Raw genomic sequence first — 10657 nt, 5'->3', positions numbered from 1 at the left:
TTGTTCCCTTAAACTGGAAGTCCTTCCTACTCTGCCTTTTATTCATATTTCAAGATTCAGTAGAGATATCATTTCATCTAAGAATTCTTACCTAAACCTAAGGAATGAGTAGCATTCTTTTGTTCTCTCATAATATTCTGTTTCTTTCTCTATCTTCTTTCTTCATACATTTTAATGAAATTATGTTTTTAGACTTTCTTCTTAGTAATGCTTAGATGCTATTCAAAAGGAAGACATATGGCTCACTAATTTTTGCATTTTAACGTCTAGCATGGTTCCTAGTACTTTGTAAAACTCTATAAATGTGGGAATTCAATTGAATTACTTTTCTTCCAACTTCATATTTCTTTTATTTTAATGGTTGTATTCTTTTTTATTGAAGTTTGCCAACAAATAGTATAACACCCAGGGCTCATCCCATTAAGTGCCCTCCTCAGTGCCCATCACCCAGTTACCCCATCCCCCTGCCGGCCTCCCCATCCACTACCCTTTGTTCATTTCCCAGAGTTAGGAGGCTCTCATGCTTTGTCACCCTCTCTAATTTTACCACTCATTTTCCCTCCTTTCCTTTATAATCCCTTTCAATATTTCTTATATTTCCCATATGAGTGAAACCATATGATGATTGTCCTTCTTCGATTGACTTCACTCAGCATAATACCCTAAAATTCCATCCACATCAAAGCAAATGGTGAGTATTTGTCCTTTCTAATGGCTGAGTAATATTCCATTATATATATATATATATATATATATATATATATATATATATACTACTCTTCTTTATCCAGTCATCTTATGATGGACACCAAGGCTCCTACCACAGTTTGGCTATTGTGGATATTGCTGCTACAAACGTTGGGGTGTAGGTGTTCCAGCGTTTCACTGCATCTGTATCTTTGGGGTAAATACCCAGGAGTGCAATTGCTGGGTCATAGGGTAGCTCTATTTTTAATTTTTTGAGGAACCTCCACACTGTTTTCAGAGTGGTTGTACCAGATTGCATTCCCACCAACAGTGCAAGACGGTTCCCCCTTCTCCACATCCTCTCCAACACTTGCTGTTTCCTGTCTTCTTAATTTTCACCATTCTCACTGGTGTGAGGTGGTATCTCATTGTGGTTTTGATTTGTATTTCCCTGATGGCAAGTGATGCAGAGCATCTTCTCCTGTGCTTGTTGGCCATGTGTATATCTTCTTTGGTGAAATTTCTGTTTATGTCTTCTGCTGATTTCATGATTGCATTTTTGGTTTCTTCAGTGTAGGATTTAATAAGTTCTTCATAGATCTTGGATACTAGCCCTTTATCTGATAGGTCATTTGCAAATATCTTTTTCCATTCTGTAGGTTGTCTTTTAGTTTTGTTGACTGTTTCTTTTGCTGTGCAGAAGCTTTTTATCTTGATTAAGTCCCAAAAGTTCATTTTTTTGCTTTTGTTTCCCTTGCCTTCATAGATGTATCTTGCAAGAAGTTACTGTGGCAAAGTTCAAAAACAGTGTTGCTTGTGTTATCCTGTAGGATTCTTGGATTCTTTACCCACATTTAGATCTTTTAACGATTTTGAGTTGACTTTGTGTATGATGTAAGAGAATGGTCCAATTTCACTCTTCTGCATGTGGCTGTCCAATTTTCCCAACACCATTTATTGAATGAGGACTCATTTCTGGGTTCTCTATTCTGTTCCATTGATCTGTGTGTCTGTTTTTGTGCCAGTACCACACTGTCTTGATAATCATAGCTTTGTAGTACAGCTTGAAATCCAACATTGTGACTCCCCCAGCTTTGGTTTTCTTTTTCAATATTCCCCTGGCTATTCAGGGTCTTTTCTGATTCCACACAAATCTTAAGATGATTTGTTCCAACTCTTTGAAGAAAGTCCATGGTATTTTGATAGGGATTGCATTGAATATGTAAATTGCCCTGGGTGGCATTGACATTATCACAATATTAATTCTTCCAATCCATGAGCATGGAATATTTTTCCATCTCTTTGTGTCTTCCTCAATTTCTTTCAGAAGTGTTCTGTAGTTTTTAGGGTATAGATCCTTTACTTCTTTGGCTAGGTTTATTGCTAGGTATCTTATTTTTGGGTGCAATTGTAAATGGGATTGACTCCTTAATTTCTCTTTCTTCAGTCTCATTGTTAGTGTATAGAAATGCCACTGATTTCTGGGCATTGATTTTGTATCTTGCTACACTGCTGAACTGCTGTATGAGTTCTAGCAATCTTGGGGTGGAGGCTTTTGGGCTTTTATGTACAGTATCATGTCATCTGCAAAGAGGCAGAGTTTGACTTCTTTGCCATGTGAATGGCTTTTGTTTCTTTTTGTTGTCTGGTTGCTGAGGCTAGGACTTCTAGTACTATGTTGAATAACAGTGGTGAGACTGGACATCCCTGTTGTGTTCCTGATCTTAGGGGAAAGGCTCTTAGAATTTTCCCATTGAGACTGATACTTGCTGTGGGCTTTTCATAGATGACTTTTAAGATGCTGAGGAATGTTCCCTCTATCCCTACACTCTGAAGAGTTTTGATCAGGAATGGATGCTGTATTTTGTCAAATGCTTTCCCTGCATCTATTGAGAGGATCATATGGTTCTTGTTTTTCCTCTTGCTGATATGATGAATCACATTGATTGCTTTATGAGGGTTGAACCAGCCTTGCATCCTGGGGATAAATCCTACTTGGTCATGGTGAATAATTTTCTTAATGTATTGTTGGATCCTATTGGCTAGTATCTTGTTTAGAATTTTGCATCCATGTTCATCAATTATATTGGTCTATAATTCTCCTTTTTGCTGGGGTCTTTGTCTGGTTTTGGAATTAAGGTGATGCTGGCCTCATAGAACGAGTTTGGAAGTATTCCATCTCTTTCTATCTTTCCAAACAGCTTTAGTAGAATAGGTATGGTTACTTCTTTAAATGTTTGATAGAATTCCCCTGGGAAGCCATCTGGCCTTTGGTGTCTTGGGAGGTTTTTGATGACTGCTTCAATTTCCTCCCTGGTTATTGGCCTGTTTAGATTTTCTATTTCTTCCTGTTCCAGATTTGGTAGTTTGTGGTTTTCCAGAAATGCATTCATTTCTTCTAGATTGCCTAATTTATTGGTATAAAGCTGCTCATAATATGTTTTTAAGATTGTTTGTATTTCTTTGGTATTAGTGGTGATCTCTCCTTTCTCATTCATGATTTTATTAATTTGAGTCTTCTCTCTCTTCTTTTTAATAAGGCTGGCTAATGGTTTATCTATCTTATTAATTCTTTCAAAGAACCAAGCCCTGGTTTTGTTAATCTGTTCCACAGTTTTTCTGGTCTGTATTTCATAGAGTTCTGCTGGAATCTTTTTTTTTTTTTCTGCTGGAATCTTTATTAACTCTCTTCTTCTGCTGAGCATAGGTTTTATTTGCTGTTCTTTCTCCAGCTCCTTTAGGTGCAAGGTTAGTTGTGTATTTGATTTTTTTCCAATTTTTGAGGGATACTTGTATTGTGATGTATTTCCCTCTCAGGACTGCTTTTGCTGTATTTCAAAGATTTTGAACTGTTGTATCATCAATTTAATTACTTTCCATGAATCCTTTTATTCTTCTCTAATTTCCTGGTTGACCATTTCTCTTTTAGCAGGATGCTCTTTAACCTCCAAATGTATGAATTTCTTCCAAATTTCTTCTTGTCATTGAATTCAAGTTTCAAAGCATTATGGTCTCAAAATATGCAGGGGACAATCCTAATCTTTTGGTATCAGTTAAGACATGATTTGTGACCTAGTATGTGGTCTATTCTGGAGAAAGTTCCATGTGCACTTGAGAAGAATGCGTATTCAGTTGGGTTTGGATGTAAAGTTCTGTCAGTATCTGTGAAATCCATCTGGTCCAGTGTATCATTTAAAGCTCTTGTTTCTTTGGAGATGTTGTGTTTAAAGATCTGTCATTTGCAGAAAGCGCCATGTGGATGTCTTCCAGTATTTGTGTATTATTATCTAAGTATGTCTTTACTTTGGTTATTAATTGATTTACATACTTGTCAGCTCCCACATTAGGGGCATAAATATGCATGATTGTTAGGTCCTCTTGTTAGATAGATGCTTTAAATATGATATAGTGTCCCTCTTCATCTCTTACTACAGTCTTTGGGATAAACTTTAATTTATGTGATATGAAGATTACTATCCCTGGTTTCTTTTGAGGACCATTTGAATGATAAGTGGTTCTCCATCCTTTCATTTTCAGGCTGCAGGTGTCCTTAGGTCTAAAATGAGTCTCTTGTATACAGCAAATAGTGGGGGTTGCTTTTTTATACAGTTTAAACCCTGGATCTTTTGATGGGATTATTAAGCCCATTCACGTTCAGAGTTACTTTTGAAAGATATGAATTTAGTGTCTTTGTATTACCTATTCAGTCCTTGTTATGTGGATTATTTCTTTCTGTGTCCTCTTTCTTTTACAGAGTCCCCCTTAATATTTCTTGCAGAGCTGGTTTGGTGGTCACATATTCTTTCAGTTTCTGCTTATCTTGGAAGCTCTTTTTCTCCTTCTATTCTGAATGAGAGCCTTGATGGATAGAGTATTCTAGGCTGCATGTTTTTCTCATTTAGGACGCTGAATATATCCTGCCAGCCCTTTCTGGCCTGCCAGGTCTCTGTGGAGAGGTTTGCTGTTAATCTAATAGTTCTCCCTATATTAACTAGGGATCTGTTGTCTCTTGCTGCTTTAAGGATTTTCTCTTTATCTTTGGAGTTTGCAAGTTTCACTATGAAATGTCAGGGTTTTGAAAGTTTTTTTTTTAAATTTACTTATTTATTTATTTTTTGAATAAATTAAATTTTATTGGTGTTCAATTTACGAACATACAGAATAACACCCAGTTCTCATCCCGTCAATTGTCCCCCTCAGTGCCCGTCACCCACTCACCCCAACCCCCACCCTACTCCCCTTCCACCACCCATAGTTCGTTTCCCAGAGTTAGGAGTCTTTATGTTCTGTCTCCCTTTCTGATATTTCACACATTTTTTCTCCCTTCCCTTATATTCCCTTTCACTATTATTTATATTCCCCAAATGAAGGAGAACATACACTGTTTGTCCTTCTCCAATTGACTTACTTCACTCAGCATAATACCCTCCAGTTCCATCCACGTTGAAGCAAATGGTGGGCATTTGTCATTTCTAATGGCTGAGTAATATTCCATTGTATACATAAACCACATCTTCTTTATCCATTCATCTTTCGATGGACACCGAGGCTCCTTCCACAGTTTGGCTGTTGTGGTCATTGCTGCTAGAAACATTGGGGTGCAGGTGTCCTGGCGTTTCAGTGCATCTGAATCTTTGGGGTAAATCCCAAACAGTGCAATTGCTGGGTTTAGGGAAGGTCTATTTTTAACTCTTTGAGGAACCTCCACACAGTTGTCCAGAGTGGCTGCACGAGTTCACATTCCCACCAACAGTGTAAGAGGGTTCCCTTTTCTCCCCATCCTCTCCAACATTTGTTGATTCCTGCCTTGTTAATTTTCCCCATTTTCACTGGTTTGAGGTGGTATCTCATTGTGGTTTTGATTTGTATTTCCCTGATGGCAAGTGATGCAGAGCATTTTCTCATGTGCTTGTTGGCCATGTCTATGTCTTCCTCTGTGAGATTTCTCTTCATGTCTTTTGCCCATTTCATGATTGGATTGTTTGTTTCTTTGGTGTTGAGTTTAATAAGTTCTTTATAGATCTTGGAAACTAGCCCTTTATCTGATACGTCATTTGCAAATATCTTCTCCCATCCTGTAGGTTGTCTTTTAGTTTTGTTGACTGTATCCTTTGCTGTTCAAAAGCTTCTTATCTTGATGAAGTCCCAATAGTTCATTTTTGCTTTTGTTTCTTTTGCTTTCGTGGATGTATCTTGCAAGAAGTTGCTGTGGCCGAGTTCAAGAAGTGTGTTGCCTGTGTTCTCCTCTAGGATTTTGATGGAATCAGGTCTCACATTTAGATCTTTCCTCCATTTTGAGCCTATCATTGTGTATGGTGAAAGAGAATGGTCTAGTTTCATTCTTCTGCACGTGGCTGTGCAATTTTCCCAGCACCATTTATTGAAGAGGCTGTCTTTCTTTCAGTGGATAGTCTTTCCTTCTTTATCAAATATTAGTTGACCATAAAGTTCAGGGTCCACTTCTGGGTTCTCTATTCTGTTCCATTGATCTATGTGTCTGTTTTTGTGCCAGTACCACACTGTCTTGATGACCACAGCTTTGTAGTACAACCTGAAATCTGGCATTGTGATGCCACCAGATATGGTTTTCTTTTTTAAAATTCCCCTGGCTATTCGGGGTCTTTTCTGATTCCACACAAATCTTAAAATAATTTGTTCTAACTCTCTGAAGAAAGTCCATGGTATTTTGATAGGGATTGCATTAAACGTGTATATTGCCCTGGGTAACATTGACATTTTCACAATATTAATTCTGCCAATCCATGAGCATGGAATATTTTTCCATCTCTTTGTGTCTTCCTCAATTTCTTTCAGAAGTGTTCTATAGTTTTTACGGTATAGATCCTTTACATCTTTGGTTAGGTTTATTCCTAGGTATCTTATGCTTTTGGGTGCAATTGTCAATGGGATTGACTCCTTAATTTCTCTTTCTTCAGTCTCATTGTTAGTGTATAGAAATGCCATTGATTTCTGGGCATTGATTTTGTATCCTGCCACGCTACCAAATTGCTGTATGAGTTCTAGCAATCTTGGGGAGGAGGCTTTTGGGTTTTTTACGTAGAGTATCATGTCATCAGTGAAGAGGGAGAGTTTGACTTCTTCTTTGCCAATTTGAATGCCTTTAATGTCTTTTTGTTGTCTGATTGCTGAGGCTAGGATTTCCAGTACTATGTTGAATAGCAGTGGTGAGAGTTGACATCCCTGTCATGTTCCTGATCTTAGGGGAAAGGCTCCCAATGCTTCCCCATTGAGAATGATATTTGCTGTGGGCTTCTCGTAGATGGCTTTTAAGATGTCGACGAATGTTCCCTCTCTCCCTACACTCTGAAGAGTTTTGATCAGGAATGGATGCTGTATTTTGTCAAATGCTTTCTCTGTATCTAATGAGAGGATCATATGATTCTTGGTTTTTCTCTTGCTGATATGATGAATCATATTGATTGTTTTACGAGTGTTGATCCAGCCTTGTGTCCTGGGGATAAATCCTACTTGGTCATGGTGAATATTTTCTTAATGTACTGTTGGGTCCTATTGGCTAGTATCTTGTTGAGAATTTTTGCATCCATGTTCATCAGGGATATTGGTCTGTAATTCTCCTTTTTGGTAGGGTCTTTGTCTGGTTTTGGAATTAAGGTGATGCTGACCTCATAGAACAAATTTGGAAGTACTCCATCTCTTTCTATCTTTCCAAACAGCTTTAGTAGAATAGGTATGATTTCTTCTTTAAACGTTTGATAGAATTCCCCTGGGAAGCCATCTGGCCCTGGACTCTTGTGTCTTGGGAGGTTTTTGATGACTGCTTCAATTTCCTCCCTGGTTATTGGCCTGTTCAGGTTTTCTATTTCTTCCTGTTCCAGTTTTGGTAGGTTGTGGCTTTCCAGGAATGCGTCCATTTCTTCTAGATTGCCTAATTTATTGGCTTATAGCTGTTCATAATATGTGTTTAAAATCGTTTGTATTTCCTTGGTTTTGGTAGTTATCTGTCCTTTCTCATTCATGATTTTATTAATTTGTGTATTCTCTATCTTCTTTTAAATGAGGTTGGCTAATGGTTTATCTATCTTATTAATTTTTTCAAAGAACCAACTCCTGGTTCTGTTTATCTGTTCCACATTTCTTCTGGTCTCGATTTCGTTGAGTTCTGCTCGAATTTTAATTAACTTTCTTCTTCTGCTGGGCGTAGGGTCCATCTGCTGTTTTTTCTCTAGCTCCTTTATGTATAAGGTTAGCTTTTGTATTTGAGTTCTTTCCAGTTTTTGAATGGATGCTTGTATTGCGATGTATTTCCCCCTTAGGACTGCTTTTGCTGCATCCCAAAATTTTGAACGGTTGTATCTTCATTCTCATTAGTTTCCATGAATCTTTTTAATTCTTCCTTAATTTCCTGGTTGACCCTTTCATCTTTAGCAGGATGGTCCTTAACCTCCACGTGTTTGAGGTCCATCTAAACTTGTTGTTGTGATTTAGTTCTAATTTCAAGGCATTATGGTCTGAGAATATGCAGGGGACGATCCCAATCTTTTGGGATCGGTTCAGACCCGATTTGTGACCCAGTATGTGGTCTGTTCTGGAGAAAGTTCCATGTGCACTTGAGAAGAAAGTGTATTCAGTTGCGTTTGGATGTAAAGTTCTGTAGATATCTGTGAAATCCATCTGGTCCAGTGTATCATTTAAAGCTCTCGTTTCTTTGGAGATGTTGTGCTTAGAAGACCTATCGAGGGTAGAAAGAGGTAGATTGAAGTCACCAAATATAAGTGTGTTATTATCTAAGTATTTCTTTACTTTGGTTATTAATTAGTTTAAATATTTGGCAGCTCCCACATTCGGGGCATATATATTGAGGATTGTTAAGTCCTCTTGTTGGATGGATCCTTTAAGTATGATATAGTGTCCGTCTGCATCTCTCACTACAGTCTTCGGGGTAAATTAGTTTATCTGATATAAGGATGGCTACCCCTGCTTTCTTTTGAGGACCATTCGAATGGTAAATGGTTGTCCAACCTTTTATTTTCAGGCTGTAGGGGTCCTTCTGTCTAAAATGAGTCTCTTTTAGACAGCAAATAGATGGGTCCTGCTTTTTTATCCAGTGTGAATCCCTGTGCCTTTTGATGGGGTCATTACGCCTATTCACGTTCAGAGTTACTATTGACAGATATGAGTTTAGTGTCATCATGATATCTATTCAGTCCTTGTTTTGTGGATTGTTCCACTGAACTTCTTCTTAAAGCGGAATTTTAAGAGTCCCCCTTAAAATTTCTTGCAGAGTTGGTTTGGAGGTCACATATTCTTTCAGTTCCTGCCTGTCTTGGAAGCTCTTTATCTCTCCTTCCATTTTGAATGAGAGCTTTGCTGGATAAAGTATTCTTGGTTGCATGTTCTTCTCATTTAGGACCCTGAATATATCCTGCCAGCCCTTTCTGGCCTGCCAGGTCTCTGTGGGGAGGTCTGCTGTTACCTAATACTCCTCCCCATAGAGGTCAGGGATTTCTTGTCTTTTGCTGCTTTAAGGATCTTCTCTTTATCTTTGGAATTTGCAAGCTTCACTATTAAACGTCGAGGTGTTGGACAGTTTTTATTGATTTTAGTGGGGGGTATCTCTCTATTTCCTGGATCTCAATGCCTGTTTCCCTTCCCAGATTAGGAAAGTTTTCAGGTATGATTTGTTGAAATACGTATTCTGGACCTCTGTCCCTTTCGGTGCCCTGGGGACCCCAATTAAACGTAGGTTTTTCTTCCTCAGGCTGTCGTTTATTTTGCTTAATCTGTCTTCATGGTCTTTTAATTGTCTGTCTCTTTTTTCCTCAGTTTCCCTCTTTGCCATCAACTTGTCTTCTATGTCACTCACTCGTTCTTCCACCTCGTTAACCCTCGTCGTTAGGACTTCTAGTTTGGATTGCATCTCATTCAATTCATTTTTAATTTCTGCCTGATTGGATCTAAATTCTGCAGTCATGAAGTCTCTTGAGTCCTTTATGCTTTTTTCTAGAGCCACCAGTAGCTGTATAATAGTGCTTCTGAATTGGCTTTCTGACATTGAATTGTAATCCAGATTTTGTAACTCTGTGGGAGAGAGGACTGTTTCTGATTCTTTTGAGGTGAGGTTTTTCTTCTAGTCATTTTGCTCAGTGCAGAGTGGCCAAAAACAATTTGTATTGGGAAAAGGAGAAAAAGAGAGAGAGAGAAGGAAAGAAAAGAGAAAAAGAAAAATGGAAGAAAAAAAGAAGAAAAAGAGAAAGAAAAAGAAAGAAAGGGAAAAAAGCGTGGGGGAAGCAATCAGAAATAAAAAACAAACAAACAATCAACAAGAAAAATACACAAAAAAACCCACGGGGGAGTATCTTCTGTTTCTGTATACTTTAAGTCCCTTGACTTCCCCTGAAACTTGTCCGTCTAGCTGGTCTTCTGGGGGAGGGGCCTGTTGTGGTGATTTTCAGGTGTTAGCAGTTGGGGGAGCTGCTCTGACCCCTGCCTGGTGCAGGGCTCAGTGGGGGTTGTTTACCCCGTGAGGCCCCTGGAGGAACAACCCCAGTGGGTGCAGCAGCTCTGGAAACCTGGATTCAGCTCCGGCAGTAACTCCGGAGCTCTTCGTCTGCAGGGCCTGGAGGCTCCTGGGCAGGGCCGCTGATCTGCTCAGCTTGGGGCCGGAGCGTCCTTGCTGTCCTAGGCCCCACCGGCCTCTGCCTGTCCCGGGGGAGGCCGGATCCTGGGCTGTGTCCTGCACCCTGTGCTCCGGGGCCTACGCTGTTGGATTCGCGCTCCCGGCCCGCAGCGCGGCTGCCTCTCCCCAGAGCCGCAGCCCGAGCCCCTCCGAGCTGCTCCCGGGTCAACGTGTGCACGCTGCAGCCCTTCAGGGAGCTCGGCGCACTCTCCTGGGAGCCCAGGTGTCTGTTAGTGTCCCAGGGATCCCCAGGGCATCCCTGCCCTTCCTGGGGTCCTGCTCTAACTCCCTGCGGGCCCCTTTCCGCCCGGG

This window comes from Canis lupus, chromosome X, assembly GCF_011100685.1.
Source record: "Canis lupus familiaris isolate Mischka breed German Shepherd chromosome X, alternate assembly UU_Cfam_GSD_1.0, whole genome shotgun sequence".
Classification (NCBI taxonomy): Eukaryota; Metazoa; Chordata; class Mammalia; order Carnivora; family Canidae; genus Canis; species Canis lupus.
Note: the sequence above shows the minus strand (reverse complement) of the source record.